This window comes from Chiloscyllium punctatum, unplaced genomic scaffold, assembly GCF_047496795.1.
Source record: "Chiloscyllium punctatum isolate Juve2018m unplaced genomic scaffold, sChiPun1.3 scaffold_144, whole genome shotgun sequence".
NCBI lineage: Eukaryota > Metazoa > Chordata > Chondrichthyes > Orectolobiformes > Hemiscylliidae > Chiloscyllium > Chiloscyllium punctatum.
The window spans coordinates 654920-661546 of record NW_027309878.1 but is presented as its reverse complement, the minus strand read 5'-3'; the positions used below and the strand labels follow the sequence as shown (position 1 = coordinate 661546).

Below are 6627 nucleotides of genomic sequence, written 5' to 3'. Positions count from 1 at the left end.
CCCGTCTCCCTTTCTCTCTCACTCCCTCCCCATCTCTCCCTCTCACTCTCCCCATCTCCCTCTCTCAATCTCTTTCTCTCTCTCCCCCAGGTCTGGCATTCCCTCTCTCCCCCACCTCTCTTTCCCCATTTTCACTCTCCCCCATCGCCATCTCTCAATCTCTCTCTCTGTCCACATCTCTGTCGCTCCCTCTCTCCCCCCAATCTCTCTCTCCCCATCTTTCTCTCTCCTTCTCTCTCCCCACATCTCTTTCCCTCTCTTTCTCACTCCATCCCCATCTCTCTTCCCCTCTCTCTCCCTGCATCCCTCTCTCAATTTCCTTCTCTCTCCCCATTTTTTTCTCTCTCTCTCTCTACACTGTCTTCTCTCTCCCTCTCTCTTTCCCCATCACCCTCTCTCAATCTCTCTCTCTCACCCCATCTCTCTCTCCCCATCTCTCTTTCTCCCTCTCTCTATTCTCCTTTTGTCCCTCACATCCCTCTGCCTCTCTCCATCTCTCTCTCTCTCCCTTTCTCCCCATCTCCCTCTCTTAATCTCCGTCTCTCTTTCTGCATCTCTCTCTCTATTGCGCTCTCCCCACCATCTCTCTATTTCCCCATCTCCCTATCTGTCTGTCTGTCTCTCTCTTTCTCCCCATCTCCCTCCCTCCATCTCTCTTGTTTACTCTCTCCCCAACTCACTCCCTCTCCCTTCCCTCCTCCCTCTCTCAATCTCTCTCTCTCCTTCTCTTTCACTCTCTCCCCTCCTCCCTGTCTCCCATCTCCCTCTCTCCCCAACTCCCTTTCTCTCTCTCACAACTCCCTCTCCCTTCCCTCCTCCCTCTCTCAATCTCTCTCTCCTTCTCTCTTTCACTCTCTCGCCATCTCCCTCTCTCCCCAACTCTCTCTCTCTCTCTATCCTTTCCCATTCCTACCTTCCTACTGGTCAGGGTGACTCAGGGGATAGTGGGTCTGTCCCTCCCCACTGCCTTGTTGGCGAAGGGAGTCGTAGAATTGACGCCAGGATGAATAATGGACACATGACGGAGAGCACGTGACCCCAGGGCTCCTGGGTTTAGGGGAGATATGGAGCAAAGAGGCATTATTGGAGACTGAAAGTGAGGGAGAGACAGAGAGAGGGCGAGATAGAGTGAGAGAGAGAGATGGGAGAGATAGAGGGAGAGGGAGAGCCAGGGAGAGAGGGAGAGATGCAAAGGGACAGACAGAGGGGGAGAGAGAGAGAAAGAGATGGAGAGGGACAGACAGAGAGGTGGGGGGAGAGAGAGAGATGGAGAGGGACAGACAGAGAGGTGGGGAGAGAGAGAGATGGAGAGGGACAGACAGAGAGGGGGAAGGAGAGGGAGAGAGAGAGAGTTGGAGAGGGACAGAGACAGGGGGTAAAGAGAGAGGGGGAGAGATGGAGAGGGACAGATTGGGGGAGAGATGGAGAGGGACAGACAAAGAGAGGGGGAGAGAGAGATGGAGGGGGACAGACAGAGGGAGGGGGAAAGAGAGAAAGGGAGAGATGGAGAGGGAGAGACAGAGAGACACAGACAGAGAGCGGGGGGAAGAGAGAAAGATGGAGAGGGACAGATAGAGGGGGAAAAGAGAGAGGGGGGAGAGATGGAGAAGGATAGATAGAAAGAGGGGGAAAAGAGAGAGAGGAGGAGAGATGGAGAGGGACAGAGAGAGGGGGGAATGAGAGAGGGGGAGAGATGGAGAGGGACAGATAGAGGGGGGAATGAGAGAGGGGGGAGAGATGGAGAAGGATAGATAGAAAGAGGGGGAAAAGAGAGAGAGGAGGAGAGATGGAGAGGGACAGAGAGAGGGGGGAAGAGAGAGAGAGAGGGAGAGATGGAGAGGAATAAAAAGAGAGAGGGGGAAAAGGGAGAGGGAGAGAGAGACACACACAGACAGAGAGGGAGAGATGGGGATGGAGAGGGAGAAACAGAGAGAGAGAGAGACACAGAAGAGAGAGGAGGGGAAAGAGAGAGAGTGATGGAGGTAGAGTGACTGAGGCAGAGAGGGAGAGAGGGGTAGAGACAAGGAGAGAGTGACAGAGGGAGAAGGTGTGAGAGAGATGTAGAGAGAGGGGAAGGGGGAGACACAGAGGGAGAGAGAGAGTGAGACACAGAGAGAGAAACAGAAAGAGACACAGGGAGAGATAGAGTGGGAATGACAGAGAGAAAAAGACACAGAGAGAGAGAGAGAGTGACTGAGGGAGAGATGGCAGGCACAGGGAGAGAGAGAGAGAGAGGGAAAGGGGGAGATACAGAGAGGCAAAGAGAGAAGGAGATGGGGAATGGGAAAGAGATGGGGAGAGATGGAGAGTGGGATAGAGTCAAAAAGAGAAAGGGAGGCAGAGGGGAGCAGGAAGAGTGAAGAGGTGGGGTTGGGGGATAGACTGAAAGAGGGATAGAGATGGAGTGAGAGACAGAGAGAGAGTGAGAGAGATAAAGATGGATTGAGAGACGGAGAGAGAGTGAGAGAGAGAGATGGATTGAGAGATGGAGAGAGAGAGAGATGGGTTGAGAGATGGAGAGAAGAGATGGAACGAGAGACAGAGAGAGAGATGGAGTGAGAGACAGAGAGAGAGATGGATTGAGAGACAGAGAGAGAGATGGAGTGAGAGACAGAGAGAGAGCGATATGGAGTGAATTACTGCAGGGTTTGGAGTTTAGGGAGGGAGATTGTTGACAGGAAATAGTGAGCAATGTTTAACTCTTGAAAGGGGGAAGTGTTGATAGATAAATTCCTCTCAGGAATAATTACAGCTGCACGGACTGGGGAGAGAGTGAACACTTTGTTAGTGCTCTGTTAATGGGGTTGGTGCTCCGGGTAAAGCTCCCTCTACACTGTGCCCCCCATCCCAGGGACAGGGAGAGCACGGGGTTCGATACAGCGTAAAGCTCTCTCTACACTGTCCCCCCATCCCAGTACAGAGACAGCACGGGGTTAGATACAGAGTAAAGCTCCCTCTACACTGTCCCCCCCCATCAAACACTCCCAGGGACAGGGACAGCACGGGGTTAGATACAGAGTAAAGCTCCCTCTACACTGTCCCCCCCATCAAACACTCCCAGGGACAGGGACAGCACGGGGTTAGATACAGAGTAAAGCTCCCTCTACACTGTCCCCCATCAAACACTCCCAGAGACAGGGACAGCACGGGGTTAGATACAGATTAAAGCTCCCTCTACACTGTCCCCCATCAAACACTCCCAGAGACAGGGACAGCATGGGGTTAGATACAGAGTAAAGCTTTCTCTACACTGTCCCCCCCATCAAACACTCCCAGGGACAGGGACAGCACAGGGTTAGATACAGAGTAAAGCTCCCTCTACACTGTCCCCCCATCAAACACTCCCAGAGACAGGGACAGCATGGGTTAGATACAGAGTAAAGCTCTCTCTACACTGTCCCCCCCATCCTAGGGACAGGGACAGCACGGGGTTAGATACAGAGTAAAGCTTCCTCTACACTGTCCCCCCATCCCAGGACAGGGACAGCACGGGGTTAGATACAGAGTAAAGCTCCCTCTACACTGTCCCCCCATCCCAGGGACAGCACGGGGTTAGATATAGTGTAAAGCTCCCTATACACTGTCCCCCCCATCCCAGGGACAGGGACAGCACGGGGTTAGATCCTGAATGTTGCTGGAGCTGTTTAATGTGCTGGCAGTCTTCCAGAAAGGGTGTGTGTTTGTCTCTCTCCCTCTCTCTCTCTCTCTCTCTCACATGCTGTGAGGAATTACCAAGGCTCTACATGGGAAGTTGCAGTGCTCAGGGAGCGCACGGACACAGACGAGGGACAGAGTGACCGCGTGGCCGAGCGTCCCACACATTCGTGTCTGATCCTAGCTCCTGCCCAGGTACAAACTGAACCTGAACATTTCCAGCGTCCGTTCCCTCGAGATGGAATCCGATCCGTAATTCTGGGTTAGACTCCCATAGAGTCTGCCTGCTCGACATCCCTCTCTCTGTCTCTCTCTCTCTCTCACTCTCTCTCCCTCTCCCCCTTTCTTGCTCTCTGTCTCCCTCTCTCTATCCCTCTTTCTCTCTCTATCTCTCCCCCTCGCTCCCTCTCCCCCTTTCTCGTTCTCTATCTCTCTCTCTGTCTCCCTCTCGCTCTCTCCCCCCCTCTCTGCCTCTTCCCCCTTTCTCGTTCTCTGTCTCTCTGTCTCTCCCCTCTCTCTCCCTCTTTCTCACGCTCTCTCTCTCTCTCTGTCTGTGTCTCCCTCTCACTGTCTGTCTCTCTCTCTGTCTTTGTCTCTGTCTCACTCTCTCTGTCTCTCCCTCTCTCTCCCTTTCTCACTCTCCGTCTGTCTCCCCCCTCTCTGTCTCTCCCTCTCACTGTTTCTCTCTCTCTGTCTCTCTTTCTGTCTCTTGCTTTGTCTGCCTCTCTCTCTCTCTCTCTCTCTGTCACCCCCTCTCTGTCTCTCTCACTCTCTCTTTATCTCTGTCTTCTCTCTCTCTCCCCCGTTTATCTTTCCCTGTCTCTCTCTCTCTCTCTCCTTCCCTCTCCCTCTCTCTTTATCTCTCTGTCTTCTCTCTCTCTCTCCCCCTATGTCTCTCTCTCTCTCCTTCCCTCTCCCTCTCTCTTTATCTCTCTGTCTTCTCTATCTCTCTCCCCCCCGTCTCTCTCTCTCTCTCTCTCTCTCTCTCTCCTTCCCTCTCTCTCTCTCTGTCCCTTCTGACTCTCCGCCCTACAATGTGCTGATCTCTGATGTTCTAACTCGGCTGTCTCATTCACCATTCACTTTGTCCTTCAGAACTTAATCGCTATCTCTCCTCTCCCTCACCCTCCCGTCTGTTTGAGATGGAGTGGGAGAGAGAGAGAGAGAGAGAGCCTTACGCCCAAATTGAAAGGCTAGAGGGAGCCTTACTCCCGGGTATGAAAGGGTAGACAGAGCGTTACTCTCAGTTTGAAAGGGTAGAGAGAGCCTTACTCCCAGTTTGAAAGTGTAGAGGGAACCTTACTCCCAGTTTAAAAGTGTAGAGAGAGCCTTACACCCGGGTTTGTAAAGGTGGAGGGAGCCTTACCGTCGGGTTTGAAAGGGTAGAGGGAGCCATTCTTGAAGCTCGAAAGAGTTGAGGGAGCCTTACTCCCAGCTTGAAACGGTAGAGGGAGCCTGATTCCCAGCTTCGCACGGGTAGAGAGAGCCTCACTCGCGGGTTTGAAAGGGTAGAGGGAGCCTTACGCCCGGGTTTGGGGGAAAGGGGTAGAGGGCAGCGTGGGTGCGTCCCGCACAGCCACCCCCAAACCCCCCCCCCCCCCCCCCCCCCCCACTCCCCTCCCGGACTCGACAGCAGAGCGGTCTGAGGAGAGGCGACACCGCGTTGGGGGGGTGGGATAGCCCGCTACGAGGGCGGCTGTGCGGGCTGAATGGCCTTTCCCCGGACTGTCCCATGGGTTCCCTGATGACGGTGTGAGCAGAGGAGGGGGGAAAAAGCCGTCATACGAAGGGAAACGGTTTTCTTTCCCCCGGGGGCAGGATGTTGTCTCGATCTGCAGAATAATTAGGGGCTCCTCAAGCTGCGTTCTCAACAGCGAGATCCTTATCTTGCGTCTCCTGGTCGCTCTGCGCCAGCGATGACTGTGTGTTCATCCGTTTGGATGTTTCTTCCTGCCTCCCGAGCAGCTTAGGGTGGGATTGACCGTGGGGAAATTGTCCCGTAGTACCCAGGGATGTACAGGTTAGGGTGGATTGGCCGTGGATTGGCCGTGGGGAAATTGTCCCGTAGTGCCCAGGGATGTACAGGTTAGGGTGGGATTGGCCGTGGGGAAATTGTCCCGTAGTGCCCAGGGATGTGTGGGTTAGGGTGGGATTGGCCGTGGGGAAATTGTCCCGTAGTGCCCAGGGATGTGCAGGTTAGGGTGGGATCGGCCGTTGGGAAATTGTCCCGTAGTGCCCAGGGATGTGCAGATTAGGGTGGGATCGGCCGTGGGGAAATTGTCCCGCAGTGCCCAGGGATGTACAGGTTAGGGTGGGATTGGCTGTGGGGAAATTGTCCCGTAGTGCCCAGGGATGTGCAGGTTAGGGTGGGTTGGCCGTGGGGAAATTGTCCCGTACTGCCCAGGGATGTGCAGGTTAGGGTAGGATCGGCCGTGGGGAAATTGTCCCGTAGTGCCCAGGGATGTGCAGGTTAGGGTGGATTGGCCGTGGGGAAATTGTCCTGTGGTGCCCAGGGATGTACAGGTTAGGGTGGATTGGCCGTGGGGAAATTGTCCCGTAGTGCCCAGGGATGTACGGGTTAGGGTGGGATTGGCCGTGGGGAAATTGTCCCGTAGTGCCCAGGGATGTGCAGGTTAGGGTGGGATCGGCCGTGGGGAAATTGTCCCGTAGTGCCCAGGGATGTACAGGTTAGGGTGGGATCGGCCGTGGGGAAATTGTCCCGTAGTGCCCAGGGATGTGCAGGTTAGGGTGGATTGGCTGTGGGGAAATTGTCCCGTAGTGCCCAGGGATGTACAGGTTAGGGTGGATTGGCCGTGGGGAAATTGTCCCGTAGTGCCCAGGGATGTGCAGGTTAGGGTGGATTGGCCGTGGGGAAATTGTCCCGTAGTGCCCAGAGATGTACAGGTTAGGGTGGGTTGGCCGTGGGGAAATTGTCCCGTAGTGCCCAGGGATGTGCAGGTTAGGGTAGGATCG

At 54.7% G+C, this 6627-nt stretch overlaps 1 protein-coding gene across 2 annotated transcripts in view; it reads left to right on the top strand.

The window, feature by feature from the left end:
- Nucleotides 1–3364: 3364 nt before the first annotated feature.
- The window catches only part of LOC140471655 (claudin-6-like), an 8499-nt gene continuing 5236 nt past the window's right edge, over nucleotides 3365–6627 (top strand). Inside the window, exon 1 of one of the 2 annotated variants that reach the window (XM_072567435.1) lies at nucleotides 3365–3849. The gene's annotated coding sequence lies outside the window, so the exon portion shown is untranslated. Of the gene's footprint in view, nucleotides 3850–4652; nucleotides 4870–6627 lie in introns of those variants that run through there. The other variant, XM_072567436.1, reaches the window with a different exon arrangement.